The sequence below is a fragment of the Sus scrofa genome, chromosome 2 (assembly GCF_054392235.1).
Source record: "Sus scrofa isolate SSC_HxYL_T2T_F1_AM1 chromosome 2, Sscrofa_HxYL_maternal_Yorkshire_Landrace_v2.0, whole genome shotgun sequence".
NCBI lineage: Eukaryota > Metazoa > Chordata > Mammalia > Artiodactyla > Suidae > Sus > Sus scrofa.
The window spans coordinates 30,214,847-30,231,369 of NC_139384.1; the positions used below are offsets into that span (position 1 = coordinate 30,214,847).

The window sequence follows — 16,523 nt, forward strand, 5'->3', positions numbered from 1 at the left end:
AGGGAGAAATAAATACGCAATTTACTTTTAGGTCAAATAGAAACTTGGGTTTATGGCTAGGGTTGTACGAGTTGGGCACGTTTCTATATTACTAGCAATTAGTGTGTAACAGGTCATCATGTAGCTCAGAGGGATACAGAATAATTAGATTGTTATTGCAAAATGTGCATTTCACTTCAGGATTGTAGAGAGTGAACAGAAGGCAAGATCTTTGCCTTTGGCAAACCTGTAACCTAGAAAGGACACAAATACATAAAACAGATTCCCTTTGGGAGAGAAGGTAATTACCTAGTTTGAAATGTGGCAAAGATGCTGAGCTTGACACTTCGATTTTCCAAGACGTGTGTCTCAGGGTATTTTATGACAAGTGGTTAAGAGAACCTTATTTTGAGGATTTAAAGCAGGCACCTTGTCTGTACATTTGCTTTTCACGGCATCCAGGCTGCCATGAACTGGCTCAGAGCGCCACCTGCTGGTCATCACCTCTCAGCTCCCTAGATCAAGAATGTCCCAATAAAAGATTAACAAGAGATGAATACATTCTTCAATTGTTACATAACAATATTGGCAGGAGCGCCCACTGTGTCACAATGGGATCAGCAGAGGCTTGGGAGCGCCGGGACACGGGTTCCATCCCTGGCCCGGCATTGTGGATCCAGTGTTGCTGCAGCTCGGATCTGATCCCTGGCCCAGGAACTCCATATGCCAAAGGGAGGGGGAAAAAATTTCAATCATAAAAATACTGGCAACACTAAGCGGTCCTAGCAGTTCCCATTGTGGCATATGGCAAAGTGGAAACGAATCAAACTAGTATCCACAAGGGTGAGGGTTCCATCTCTGGCCTTGCTCAGTGTGGCTCAGATCCCGAGTTGCTGTGGCTGTGGTAGCTGTAGCCCTTAAAAAAAAAGGAGTGGGGGAGGGGGGCGAACATGCATCTAATTCTCCAACTAGTTAACTATGATATTTCTTTAAAATATTCATCACTAAGGTTTGGTTTTTTTCTTTTGCCAGCGGAGGAGACATAATTAAGTGATGGCTCTTTTGGTCTATAAAATAGTAATCATGATTGGGAAGTTTTACTGCTCAGAGTGGCCTATTTAAAACAAATCTAGTTCTAGTGCGTTTCAACTCAGGTGGTGCTAAGGGGATGACAGTGAGGTGATGGATGTTTGTTTCAAATCAACAAGGGGAAGTGGTTTTCCGATTGAGGTCCCTGAACCAGCAGTATCAGCATCGCTTGAGAACTTATTAAAAGTGAAGATTCATGGACTATATCCCAGACATAGTGAGTTGGAAATGCCGGGGATGGGATTCAGCAGTCTGTGTTTTAACAAGCCCTAAAAGTGACTCTGACTCATGCTCAAGCTTGAGAATGTTCTCAAACACCCCCCCCCAACCCCGTTAGGCAGATCACCTGTGCTAAGTTATCACTAATTAATATTTGACACAAAGGTTACTGAGTAATTTTTCCCTGTGTAGACGAACACAGTCTACCCATGGGCCCTAAACTGAAAACCTTAACTTAATTCTGTCACTCAGCCAGTAGCTGTCAACTACCAGATCAAGCACAATTCAATCCACCAGGATAAACCATACTGACATCAATAATAATAGGTTTTATTTATGTAACTATCTTATTGCAGTAATAGGTAAAAATAAAACATATTCTTGCTTTTGAAATGTAAATTTTATTCTTAATTCCCATGATAGTGAAATACACATAAGCTTCAAGAACTCAGCCAATAACTTTGCCACCCTCAATAAAGCAATAATTAGGAGTTCCCGTTGTGGCGCAGTGGTTAACGAATCCAACTAGGAACCATGAGGTTTCGGGTTCGATCTCTGGCCTCGCTCAGTGGGTAAAGGATCCAGCGTTGCCGTAAGCTGGGGTGTAGGTCACAGGCAAGGCTCGGATCTGGATCTGGCATTGCTGTGGCATAGGCTGGCAGCTATAGCTCCTATTTGACCCCTAGCCTGGGAATCTCCATATGTCGCAGGCGCTGCCCTAAAAAGCAGCAAGAACAAAAAGCAATAATTAACATTTTCCATTTGTCAATGGCGCCCTCTTGCCGCATAGCGAATGCACAGGCAGAGTCTTTGTGGCAAGTCACCCCATGGTCCCAAATGTCTAACCCACCACTGACTTGAGAGGAAGGACATGTAAAGGGCCTGTATGAGGGGCCAGCTCCCAGGGTCTAGCCTGGTGGTCCTTGCCTGAGTGTGTAGCCTGTGTACCCAAAACCCAGTCAGAGAAGCAGGTGCCTGCTCCCTTGCCTGGTCCATGCCTTCATCCATCAGTTTGCTGCAATATTTCGCTTCCTTTCACTTTATTAATGTCATATCTTGAACCAGCTTCCTTTCATTGCTGCCTCTGAGAGAATCACTGCTTTTCAGGGTATCTTGGAAAAGATTGTAAGGCAGTGGCTAGGAACTTTATCATCCGAAGACTTGGATTTGGATTGCAATGATGTGATGCTTACTTAAGAAACATTTACACAGCACTCATGTGCCAGGCTCTGTTCTAGGGTCTGTACAAATATTAACTCCTTTAAGGCACAGACCAGCTCCATGCACAGTCTTTATTTACTCTCCTCCAGATTGACTGCTGGGGAAACCAAAGCACAGAAAGGCTTAGTCACCTGCCTAAGGTGCCTAAAGTTCCCACAGCTACTAAACAGCAAAAGAAGGCTATAACTGAGGCTTCACCCTGTGCCCTGCTGCCTCCCTTAGGCTCACCTCCCTGAACCTCAGGTTTCTCCTCTACAAAATAGGGAAAATGAGTACATTTCTCCCTAGGTTTTCTGAAAACACTTGAGCTCAGAGAAGCGAGAAATATAACTAAAGTACAATGATACAGGATTAGTACCATAATAAAGATATATAAAAATGCCATGGAAACACAGATAAGAGAACAATTAAAGCAGCTTGTGGATGGCTGTCTGGAATAAAGAGGAGGTAACATTTAAAATGACCCTGCACCAGCAAGGAGAAGACACAGACAAGAGCAAAGACTCAGAGGCTTTAACTTTGCCAAATGAACAGTCAAGAGAGCCCAGAGTTTTCGTGTGGTCTGCTTTGGCTGGAGAAGGGCTGGGTTGATGAATAAATAAACAGGGGAGATGAGATTTTCCAGTTTTGAGACAAACCGCAAATCAGAATCCAAACCAGAATCCAATCAGGCATCTCTAAAGGGCGGAGTGAAGGCACAAGGGAGGTACGATACAGGCACAGAACATCTTACTATGCTAGAAGGTAAGGAAGTGTTAAAAAATGATGTAGGCATGTCATAAGGACAAAGAGACCAGTTTGAAGGGGCTGTGTGTGAATGGCCAAATCAGGGCAATTTGACTACCAAAAAACTAAGGACAGACACATGCACCCATATGTTCATTGCAGCATTGTTCACAATAGCTGAGACATGGAAACAATCTAAATGTCCATCGACCGATGAATGGATTAAGAAGATGCGGTATATATACACAATGGAATACTACTCAGCCATAAAAAAGAACAAAAATGGCATTATTATGCCATTTGCAGCAACATGGATGGAACTAGAGACTCACACTAAGTGAAGTAAGTCAGAAAGAGAAAGACAAATACCATATGATATCACATATCTGGAATCTAATATATGGCACAAATGAACCTTTCCACAGAAAAGAAAATCATGGACTTGGAGAACAGACTTGTAGTTGCCAAGGGAGAGGGGGAGGGAGTGGGATGGATTGGGAACTTGGGGTTAATAGATGCAAACTATTGCCTTTGGAATGGATTAGCAATGAGATCCTGCTGTACAGCATGGGGAACTATATCTAGTCACTTGTGATAGAGCATGATAATGTGAGAAAAAGAATGTATACATGGATCTGTGCCTTGGTCACCTTGCTGTATAGTAGAAAAATTGACAGAACACTGTAAACCAGCTATGATGGAAAAAATAAAAATCATTAAAAAAAAAAAAACTAAGGACAGTTATGAGTTACAAAGCATGGGGGGGGGGATAAGAATTCATGAGTTCATACCAATAACAAATAAATGGAGAGAAGAAAGGGCACTTGTTTACAGCAGAAACTTGAATGTCAACTGGTGAAGGCGAGGAGAGTGTGGCCGGTGGAAAATCACTCTGCAACTATCACTGGTCAATGACAGAATCAAGGGAGAATTATCAGTAGTTGCTAAACTTTGACAAAGAGCAGGATACCTGAATGGCCTTAAAATGCCTTCCTGTGTATTGGTTTTTAGTGGGAAAGAGGGAAAGCCACTAATGACATGGTGGAGGAATTGGCTAGCGCTTGACCGAGTGACCAGGGAAGGGCAGATGGACCGCGTATGCCTCCAGGTGTGACTCTCGGTGAGGCGCCCAGCACTGGGGTAGCACTGGCCCTGAGAATGCACAGCCTGGGTCTGAGTATGACACAAATTATCAGACAAACTCAAAATGACAAACATTGTATGTTTAAAAAGGGAAGAGAGGGGACTCTAGTTTCAAAAATGTCAGTATCATAAAGGACAGAGAAAAGCCGAGGGAATGTTCCAGATTCAAGAAGGCTAAAGAGACCTGACAACTAAGTCCAATACCTGGTCCCTTGCTTTCCCTGCAGGACTGGAGGGGGAAATGCTATAGAGAACATCATTGTGTCAATTGATAACATCGAAATATGAGTGGGGGGAGTTCTCACTGTGGCGCAGTGGAAACAAACCCAACTAGTATCCATGAGGATGAGGGTTCGATCCCTGGCCCCACTCTGTGGGTTAAGGATCCAGTGTTGCTGTGAGCTATGGTATAGACTGCAGACAAGGCTCGGATCTGGCATTGCTGTGGCTGTGGTGTAGGCCAGCAGCTGCAGCTCCGATTTGACCCCTAGCCTGGGAACCTCCATATGCCATGGGTGTGGCCCTACAAAGCAAAAAAAAAAAAAAAAAAAGAGAGAGAGAGAGAAAGAAAAGAAATATGAATGGGTAGATTAGTTCAAAGTATTAGACAAACGCTACATTTATTGAGGTTGAAAACTGTACTATGGTTACATAAGAGATATTATTAGGAAATACACACTCAAATATTTAGAACTGAAGGTCATGATATATGTAACTTATTCTCAAGCAATTGAGGAAAACTGTGTGTGTGTACATGTGCATGGTGTGTGTGTGTAGAAAGCAAGAGATGTAGAAGGGGGTGGGAGGAATAGATGGCAAAACAAATATTTTAAAATGTTAACACGTGGACCTCAATGCACTGCTCTTATTCTCTTAACATTTCTATCAGTTTGACACTTTTACAAATAAAGCGTTTTTCAAAAATTCAGCAATCTTCACTTTTACTTTGGACTTTTGATATAATTAGGAAAAGAACAGGAGAAAGACAGGGAACTATGGTTTCGAAGTCCGCATTAGACCACTATGCATATGTCATGATTTTAATGTGCTTTTGCTCTTAGAAAGAAAGGTCACTTGTCTCAGGCCAGCAATTCCTCCCCCAACCACACATATGATGTAAATGATGTGTTTGGAAGGGTTCACTTAATGCCAATTTCTGAAGCAGGTTATTTGTCCATCTTATAAAATGAGCTTGCCACTAATTCTGCATTTCCTTTGAAATTAGGATCAAGATGTAATCGTATGGCTCTGAAATGTGTGTATTATAGGACTCGGAATCTAAGCTATAATGTTTTGTACGTAGATCTAAGAATTGAGTTGAAAGAGGTTTGAAAGCACTAAAGTGACTTTCATTCTCTACTAGTGGCTGTGTGTTAATTCTCCCAGAAAATCATCATTTCTCTGAGTTAATAGAATCTTTGAAGCTAAATCAAGGCAATTTCCATTGTCACATTGTGAAGCTTTTGAACTGGGCTCACTGAATTATCCTCTTTGATGGCCACCTTGAAGATGGCTTTGTGGTGATCCTAAGAAAACCTAGAGCTGCAGCTTCTGTGTGTCACAGCCTTTCCACCCCACCTGATTCATTCTCATTACTTAATGAGCAGCTCAAGGCAAATGTCACATACCACCCCCCACAGATAGATAGTAGGTAAAAAAGGTATGAAGGCAAAATGCAATACGACGAAAAGGACACTGAAATGGACATCAGAGGCCTAATTTTGCCTCTAATGAGGGGTGTGTCTTTCAGCAGACTTCAATTTCCTCATTTGCAAAATAAGGAACTAATTATAGATTATCTCTGGGAATTTGCTATTTAAAACTTGGTTTACAGATAAGGAAGTGTGAAAATTGGGAGTAAGCATTTGCAGTAGCCAGTTTCCAAGACACCCCCATGATTCTTGTCTCCTGGCTTCATGCCTTAGTCCCCACCCACATCAAAGAGGGCTAATCTGCTTATCCAATGGGAAGTGCAGAGATGATAGAGTGTGATGGCTGAGGTTAGGTCATAAAAGAGTTTGAGCTATTTCTTGGATGACTTGCTCTGGAAAAAATCAGCTGCCATGCCATGAAGATGCTCCATCAGCTACTAAGGCTTAGTAATTTAATTCCTTACTTTTATTTTATTTTATTTTGTCTTTTTGCTATTTCTTGGGCCACTCCCGAGGCATATGGAGGTTCCCAGGCTAGGGGTTGAATTGGAGCTGTAGCCACTGGTCTACACTAGAGCCACAGCAACTTGGGATCCGAGCCACATCTGCGACCTACACCACAGCTCATGGCAACGCCAGATCCTTAACCCACTGAGCAAGGCCGGGGATCGAACCCGTGTTCTCATGGTTCCTAGTCGGGTTTGTTGACCACTGTGCCATGACGGGAACTTCATTAATGCCTTACCTTTATAATTCTGAATTTGTCGTTATTTTTATTACCTTATAAGATCAATTCTTGTTTAGATTTATTCATATAAACTTACCAATTTCTTTAAAGGCCATTGCTTCCTGTATCTCATTCCTTCCTTTTCCCATTCCTTTAAGAAATTCCTTCCATGAGAAATTATGAGTGATAAACTCTCTCAATTTTCTTGTCCGAAAATGCCTTTATTTTGTCATCAATCTTGAACGATAGTTAGCTGGGTATAAGATATTTCTTTTCTTTTTTAGGCCCACATCCACAGCATATGGAAGTTCCCAGGCTAGGGGTTGAATTGGAGCTCCAGCTGCTGGCCTACACCACAGCCACAGCGATGTCAGATCCAAGTTGCATCTTCGACCTACACCACAGCTCACAGCAACGCTGGATCCTTAACCCACTGGGCGAGGCCAGGGATCAAACCCGCATCCTCATGGATACTAGTCGGGTTCATTACTGTTGAGCCGAAATGAGAACTCCGTAAGATTTTTCCACCCTTCAGCAATATGAAGGTATTATTCTACTGTCCTCTGGTTTCAGTCATGACTTGTGTGAAGTCCACTGTCAGTTTACTGTTATCCTCCTTTTCTAAGGCAAGAAGGGCTTATAATAGTTAAAGAATGCTGAGGTCATTATATTATTCAAAAGGAGAATAGAGACTTTGATGAGACCTAGACTCCTTCCAACTTTTAGGAATAAACATTACCGCTTCTTGGCCTTTTGGCTAAGATCGAGTGAAGAATAAACACTGATATAATAGAAGTAGAATGTATAGGAGTTCCCACTGTGGCTCAGTGGGTTAAGAAACCAACATAGTGTCTCTGAGGATGCAGGTTCAATCTCTGGTCTTGCTCAGTGGGTTAGAGGTCTGGCGTTGCCACAAGTTGCCACGTAGGTTGCAGATGCAGCTCGGATCCAGCATCGCTGTGGCTGTGGCACAGGCTGGCAGCTGCAGCTCCAATTCGACCTCTAGCCTAGAAACTTCAGGTGTGACCATAAAAAGGAAAAAAAAATTCAATAAAAATGAAAGAAGTAGAATGTATTAACTTCCAAATAATAGAGAAAAGAGAAGGAAATAAAGAAAACTTAATGAACCCTATAGTATACAGTTTAGACATTTGAAATTGACCATCAGGATACTGATACTTCTAAACTGTTGCAGAATAAACAGAACCATGACGAATATTCCACAATTTTTATGTGATTACAAATATTCACAGCAGTCTTATTTCGTTGTTGGCTACAAAAAAAATTGTTAGTTTTTTAGGAAGTTGGAGGAAAGATGGTTAGGCTCCATGTCCCAACACTGCCACTGTGTCTGTTGAATGCCCTCCTTATGCTTAGAAAGTATAGAAAAAGAGGTGCAGAAATCTGGATATGGTAAAAAGGTTGATAAAACTGATAAACCTCTAGCTAAGATGATGAAGAAATAACAGGCATAAATTACCAGTATCAGCAATGAAACAGGCAACAGGACCAGAAATCCTAAAGGTTTTATAAATATAATAGAAACTTTATGAATAACTTTATGTCAACAATTAGACAATTTAAATGAAATTTCTTATGTCACAGACTGCCAAAGCTCACTTAAGAAGCAAGAGAGAACCTAAAAAATCCTATTTCTAATCAGAAATTGAATTTATAGTATAAAAATATTCTCACAAAGAAAACACCAGGACCAGACAGCTTCTTTGGTAAATTCTACTAAATATACATGGAAGAAATAATACCAATTCTGCACAAATGTTTCCAGAAAACAAAAAAGGAGGGAACACTTTCAACTCATTTTATGAGGCCAGCATTAGCCTGGTATTAAAACTAGACCGAGACATTACAAAACCAAAACAAAACCTGCTACAGACCAATATCCTTCATAAATATTGATTAAAAAAAACTCTGTAACAAAGGTTTAGTAAATCTAATCCAGTAACATATAAAAGGCATAAATCATCATGACCAACTGGGGTTCATCCCAAGAAAGCAAAGTTGGTTCAATGTTTGACTATCAATCAATATAATTTTCCCTATTAACAGACCATACGATCAATCAATGGATTTGAAAAGCACTTAACAAAATCTACCACCAAATTCAACTTTCAGCCAACTTGGAATAAAAAAAATTCCCAATAAAGAACATCTACGAAAAACTGACAATTAAAATCATACATAATGTGAAAGACTTGATACTTTCAGTTTGGCAACAATTTTAGGAAGCCTGCTCTCATAACTTCTATTCAACACTGTAATGAAGTTTCTAACCAGTGTACTAAGGTAAGAAAAAGGAAACGGAAAGCATACGAATGGGAAAAGAAGAAGTAAAATTGTCTTTTCATAAACAGAATGCCTACGTCAAAAATTTGAAGGAATTCCCCCCAAAAAACCAACTTAGAAATGATGGGTTTAGCAACATAGCAAAATACAAAGATCAACTCTCTTTTCATATTATAGCAATGATCAATCAGAAACTGAAGGAAAAATTCAATACCATTAAAAATAGCATAAGAGGTATTCCCTGGTGGCCTAGCAGTTAAAGATCCAGCATTGTCACTGCTGTGACTTGGGTTTGATCCCTGGCCTGGGAACTTCCACATGCCACAGACATGGCCAAATATATAAAAAAATAAAAAATTAAATAAAATAGCATAAGAATATTAAATACTTGGGGATAGATTTAACAAAATGTCCCAAACCTATAAACTAAAAACTGTCAAACACTGCTGAGAATGATTAAATAAGACATAGATAAATGAGCAATACCATATTCATGGATCTGAAATTTTAATGTTGTTAAGATGTCACTTCTCCCACAATTGATCTGTGAATTCAACACAATCCCAATCGTGATCTCAGGAAGTTTCTTAGAGGGGGTAGAAATTGACAAGCTAATTCTAAATTGTGCATAAAATGCAAAGGATCTAATGGTAAAACAATTTTGAAAGAGAACAAACTTGGAGGACTCACCTGCTACCTGATCAAGACGGCGTGATATTGGTGTAAGAATAAATGATGGAATGAAGCAGATAGTCCAGAAATGGACTCAAACGTATGTGGTCAATTGATTTTTGACAAGATGCCAAGGCAATCCAGGAGGGTAATTCGAGCAGTGTTGAAATACTCCAAGGTGTAGAAATCTATATGGGGAAAAAAGGATAAATATCAATTGTTCACACCATACAAAAATTTAACTCAAAATGAAATAAATCATAAACCATAAAACTTCCATAAGAATACTTAAGAGAAGATCTTGCAGTCCTTAGGTAGGCAGTAATTTCTTAGCTGCAATATAAACAGCATAAATCCTAAAATTTTTAAAAATTAGTAAAATGGACTCTATCAAAATTTTAAAATTTTGCTCTTCCAAAGGTACCATTAAGAATATGAGGAGTTCCCATCATGGCTTAATGGAAACGAATCTGACTAATATCCATGAGGACACAAATTCGATCCCTGGCCTCGCTCAGTGGGCACTGCCGTGAGCTGTGGGGTAGGTTGCAGACGTGGCTCAGATCCTGCGTTGCTGTGGCTGTGGTGTAGGCTGGCAGCTACAGCTCGGATTCAACCCCTAGCCTGGGAACCTCCATATGCCTTGGGTGCGGCCCTAAAAAAAGAAAATGAAAAGGTGGGAAGAAGGATCAAGATGTAAGATGTCTTGCTCACCTTCTCCCACAAACACATCAAAAAAACACATCTACATGTAAAATGACTCACACAGAACATCTATTGAATGTTGGCAGAAGAACTTACACCTCCAAAAAGGGCAAGAAACTCTTGACATGACTGGATAGAACAAAAGAATAAAAGAGAGAGAGAAAAGGAATCAGGACAGGACTAGCACTCCTGAGAGGGAGCAGTGAAAGAGAAAAGGAAGCCACCTAACCAACGGGGAGATCAGCCAAGACAGAGAGACCTCAAAGTCACTGAGAAAAGCACAACAGCTGGACTGAGGAGGGCAAAGTAGAGGGAGAGCCCACAGATTATCTGCACCACTGGCCGAGACACCACAGCCTGAGACGCTCGGGTGGGGACTGGGCATTGAGACTTAGGCTCTGGAGGTCAGTTCTGAGGAGAGGACTGGGGTTGGCTGTGTGTGGGCAGCCTGAGGGGCAAAGGAGCAGTGTGCCATGGGCAGGGGAGTGGTGTGCTACTGTCTGGGGAGTGGAATGCCATGGCAGAGGGAACCTGGGAGGAGGTCTGGGCCCGCAGGAGAAGCAAGGCACCATTGGTGGGGAGGGCAAGAGGAAGAGGGGTGGACCACCATAGGAATCTCCCTGTGCATGGGTGGGGGGGGTCTCCAGATGGACCGAGGCAGCTGTCTCAGAGGCCAGAGGGAGGTGTGGCCTGCCACCACTCGGGGGCTGTGAGTGGGCTCCACATGAGGTGCCAGTCACCCCAGGGCTTGGCAAAAAAAAAAAAAGAGGGCACTGCAACCAAGCACAACCCATTGTTGCTCTCACTCCCCTGGGAATACACCTGCCCTGCTGCTGCCACTGCCAAATGCTCAAGGCAGCACCCACATGCTTGATCACAGTCCCTTCCCAACACCATACAACTAGGAGCAACTGGTGCAGCACCTCCTGCATGAGCTAAGCGGGATGGGGTGCTTCTTGCCTGGTCTGCAGGTGACAGGGGCAAACCACCACAGTTATTTCTGACTCCAGAGGTGGGCATGGCCTGCCACCACTAGGGGTCTGTGAACAGGCACCACTTGTGGCCCCAGTCACATTAGAGGGCACTACAGAGGAGGACATTTCGACTGAACACTACCTGTTGTTGCTCTCAAACCCCCCGAACACACCAGCCCTGCTGCTGCCATTGCCAAATGCTCCAGGCAGTGCCCACATGCTTGATCACTGTCATTTCCCAGGATGCTGCAACTAGGAGCAGCCTGTGCAGCAGCTCCTATGTGGGCTAAGTGGGACGGGGTGCTTCTTACATGGTCTACAGGTGGCAGGGGCAAACCGCCGCAGTTATCACTGACTCTAGAGGTGGGCGGGAGCTGCTACCACTAGAGGTCCCTGAACAGGCACCACTTGTGGCCCCAATCACCTCAAAGGAGGGGATTGAGATTGAACACTACCTGTTGTTGCTCTCACTCCCCTGGGAACTCACACACCCTGCCACTGCCACTGCCAAATGTTCTGGGCACTCCATAAATCTGCCTAAGGCTCATTACCACTTCCCAGGGCCCTGCAACTAGGAGTAGCCTGCACCACCTTCCTGCAGGTCCTTGCTGCTGCTAAGAGCCCAGCAACCAGGCACTGACTACTAGCCCTGCCCATTGCCTCCTTCTCCTTGGAAACATACTCAGCACCCTGGGGATAAGAGCCTGCTCACACTAAAGAAGGAGACAGCAAATATCCAAACTCCCACACCAAAAATAAATAGTAACCCCCCCACAAAATACAAAGGGGTGCTCTTACATAGAAGTAGCCCTCCAAGACTACAATTTGATTTCCCTAAACTCACAGAAAAAAAAAAAAACATAAAAAGATGAAGAAGTTCAGGAACCATTCCCAGTTAAAAGAACAGGAGAATTAACCAGAAGCAGCAAGCAATGAAACAGACCTCTGCAGTCTGAGAGACCCTGAGTTCAAAAGGGAGACAGTGAAAATACTGAAGGAATTAAGGCTAAATATCAAGGAATTAAGAAGAAATATGAATAGTAAGGCAGATTAGTTTAGATATGAACTAGAAAATATAAGGAACATAGAAAAATTAGAAAATTCATTTGCAGAGACGCAAACTGAGCTGAAGGCACTAAAGAGCATAATGAATAATGCAGAGGAATGAATTAGTGACTTGGAAGATAGAATAATGGAAATCACCCAATCAGGACAGCCAACATAAAACCAAATGAAAAAAACACGAAAGCAATATAAGAGATCTATGGGATAATATAAAGTGGGCCAATCTACACATAATAGGAATTCTAGAGGGAGAAGAAAAGGAAAAGGGAATTGAAAATATATTTGAAGAAATTATGTCTGAAAATTTTCCAAATCTAAAGGAAACAGATATCAAGATACAGGAAGCACAGAGGGCCCCAAACAAGTTAAACCCAAATAGGCCCACACCAAGACATATTATAATAAAAATGGCAAACGTTAAAAATAAGAGGATTCTAAAGGCAGCAATAGAAACACAAAGCATTAATTATAAGGGAACCCCCATAAGGCTATCAGCTGATTTCTCTAAAAAAAAAAAAAAAAAAACAAAACACTACAGGTCAGAAGAGAGTAGCAAGATACATTTAAAGTTCTGAAAGGAAAATACTTGCAACCTAGAATATTCTGTCCATCAAGAATATCGTCTAAAATAGAAGGGGAAATAAAGAATTTCTCTGGAGTTCCCATGGTGGCGCAGTGGTTAACGAATCCGACTAGGAACCATGAGGTTGCAGGTTCAGTCCCTGGCCTTGCTCAGTGGGTTAACGATCCGGCGTTGCCGTGAGCTGTGGTGTAGGTCGCAGACGCGGCTTGGATCCCGTGTTGCTGTGGCTCTAGTGTAGGCCGGTGGCTGCAGCTCCAATTAGACCCCTAGCCTGGGAACCTCCATATGCCACGGGAGTGGCCCAAAGAAATAGCAAAAAGACCAAAAAAAAAAAAAAAAAAAGAATTTCTCTGACAAACAAAAGATAAAAAGAGTACAGCAACACCAAACCCATTCTAAAAGAAATACTGAAAGGGCATCTCTAAATAAAAAAAGTAAGAAGAAATAGGATGGAGAAAACCACATTTGGAAAACAATCACTTAAAATAAGCCAGCATACAGATCTAAAAGTGGAAGAAAAAAAACAAACTACTGTGAAAGCAATGATAAACACAAGGAACAGCAAAAGGACAAACATGAAGATATTAAAAAAGGACTTCGAAATCATAGAATGTGGGGAAGGAAAGATGAAAATACAGACTCCTTTTTTTTTTTTAAATAATGTGTCTGAGCCTATGTGACTATCAGGCTAAAGCAAGCAGATACCGGAAGGGGTTAACATACTTAAAAAACAGGGCAACCACACTCAAAACCTAACTTTACATTGACAAAAACTAGAAACAAAAGTACACAAGCCAACAAAAAAAAAAAAAAAAAAAAGGAGTTCCCGTCGTGGCTCAGTGGTTAACGAATCCGACTAGGAACCATGAGGTTGCGGGTTCGACTCCTGGCTTTGCTCAGTGGGTTAAGGATCCGGCGTTGCAGTGAGCTGTGGTGTAGGTCGCAGACGTGGCTTGGATCCCGCGTTGCTGTGGCTCTGGTGTAGGCCGGTGGCTGCAGCTCCGATTCGACCCCTAGCCTGGGAACCTCCATATGCCGTGGGAGTGGCCCAAAAAATAGCAACAAAACAACAACAACAACAAAAAAAAAAAAGTACACAAGCATAAAATAAATGGAAATCATACAACCAAAGAAAAGAAAGGAAGAAAGGAGAAACATAGAATCAACTGGAAAACAAAGTTTAAAATGGCAATAAATACATACCAATAATTACCTTAAATGTCAATGGACTGAATGCTCCAATCAAAAGACACAGAGTGGCAGGTTGGATAGAAAAGCAAAAACGTATAATCTGCTGCCTACAGGAGACTCACCTTAGGGCAAAGGACTCACATAGATTGAAAGTGAGGGGATGGGAAAAGATATTTAATGCCAATGGACAGGACAGGAAAGCAAGAGCTACAATACTCGTATCAGACAAAACAGACTTTAAAATGAAGGCCATAAAGAAAGACAAAGAAGGACACTATTTAATGGTAAAAGGATCCATTCAAGAAGAGGATATTACAATCATCAATATATAGGCCCCTAATATAGGAGCACGCAGATACCTATGACAAATACTAACAGACATAAAAGGAGAAATTGATGGGAATACAATAATAGTACGAGACTTTAACACCTGACTCACATTAATGGACAGATCCTGTCGACAGAACATCAATAAGGCAACAGAGATCCTAAATGATACAATAGAAAAGTTAGACTTAATTGACATTTTCAGGACATTATGTCCAAGAAAATGGAATATACATTCTTCTCAAGTGCACATGAAACATTCTCAAGGATCAATCACATACTGGGGCACAAAACTAACCTCAACAAATATAAGAGTTTAGAAATTATTTCAAGTATCTTCTCTGACCACAATGGCATGAAACTAGAAATCAACTACAGGAAAAGAAATGAGAAAAATCTACTACATGGAGACTAAACAACATGCTACTGAACAACCAATGGGTCAGTGAGGAAGTCAAGAAGGAAATTTAAAAAATACCTTGAGACAAATGATAATGAAGACACAACTACCCAAAATTTATGGAATGCCACAAAAGCAGTGCTTAGAAGGCAATTCATAGCAATACAGGCCTTCCTCAAAAAAAAAGAAAAACCCCAATTTGACAACTTAACTCACCATCTAAATGAATTAGAAACAGAAGAACAAATGAAACCTAAAGTCAGCAGAAGGAAAGAAATCATAAAGATCAGAGAGGAAATCAATAAAATAGAGACTCAAAAAACAATAGAAAAAAAATCAGTAAAACCAGGACATGGTTCTTTGAGAAGGCAAACAAAATTGACAAACCTCTGGCCAGGCTCACCAAGAAGAGGAGACAAAAAATCCAAATAAATAAAATAAGAAATGAAAAAGGAGAAATCACAATGGACACTGCAGAAATACAAAAAAAAAAAAACCATAAGAGAACACTATGAACAATTATCTTTTTTTTTTTTTTTTTTTTTTTTTTTTTTTTTTTTTTTTGTCTTTTCTGCCTTTTCTAGGGCTGCTCCCACGGCATTAGGAGGTCCCCAGGCTAGGGGTCTAATCAGAGCTGTACCCTATGCCAGAGCCACAGCAACACGGGATCCAAGCCGCGTCTGCAACCTACACCACAGCTCACAGCAACGCCAGATCCTTAACCCACTGAGCAAGGCCAGGGATCAAACCGGCAACCTCATAGTTCCTAGTCGGATTTGTTAACCACTGTGCCACCAAGAGAACTCCATATGAACAATTATATGCCAACAAATTTGACGAGCTAGAAGAAATGGACAACTTTCTAGAGACTTACAGCCTGCCAAAACTGAATCAAGAAGAAATAGATCAACTGAACAGATCAATTTCACTAGAAATGAAATTGACTATGTCATAAAAACACTCCCTACAAATAAAGGTCCAGGATCAGATGGCTTCGCAGGCGAATTCTACCAAACATACAAATCCTCCTTAAACTTTTCCAAAAGGTTGAAGGAGAAGGAACACTGCCAAAGACATTCTGTGATGCTACCATCACCCTAATACCAAAACCAGACAAAGATAACTACCAAACAAGAAAACTACAGGCCAATATCTTTGATGATATAGACACAAAAATTCTCAGCAAAATTTTAGCCAACTGAATCCAACAACATATAAAAAAATTCTTAACACCACGACCAAGTGGGATTCATCCCAGGTTCACAAGGATGGTTCAACATATGCAAATCAATCAACATCATACACCACATTAACAAAAGAAAGTCAAAACCCACATGATCATCTCCATAGATGCAGAAAAAGCATTTGACGAAATCCACCATCCATTCATGATCAAAACTCTTACCAAAGTGGGTATAAAGGGAACATACATTAACATAATAAAAGCCATTTATGACAAACCCACAGCCAGTATAATACTCAATGGAAAAAAGCTGAAAGCCTTTCCACTAAAACCTGGAACAGACAAGGATGCCCACTCTCACTA

At 41.3% G+C, this 16,523-nt stretch overlaps 1 long non-coding RNA gene across 5 annotated transcripts in view; it reads right to left on the reverse strand.

Moving 5' to 3' along the window:
* LOC102168148 (uncharacterized) overlaps window positions 1-16,523 on the reverse strand; it is a 91,253-nt gene that overhangs the window by 50,198 nt on the left and 24,532 nt on the right. For 4 of the 5 annotated variants that reach the window (XR_002341528.2, XR_014837099.1, XR_014837097.1 and 1 more), the window contains exon 2: window positions 9,751-9,920. This is a non-coding gene — a long non-coding RNA (uncharacterized LOC102168148). Of the gene's footprint in view, window positions 1-288; window positions 697-9,750; window positions 9,921-16,523 lie in introns of those variants that run through there. The other variant, XR_014837100.1, reaches the window with a different exon arrangement.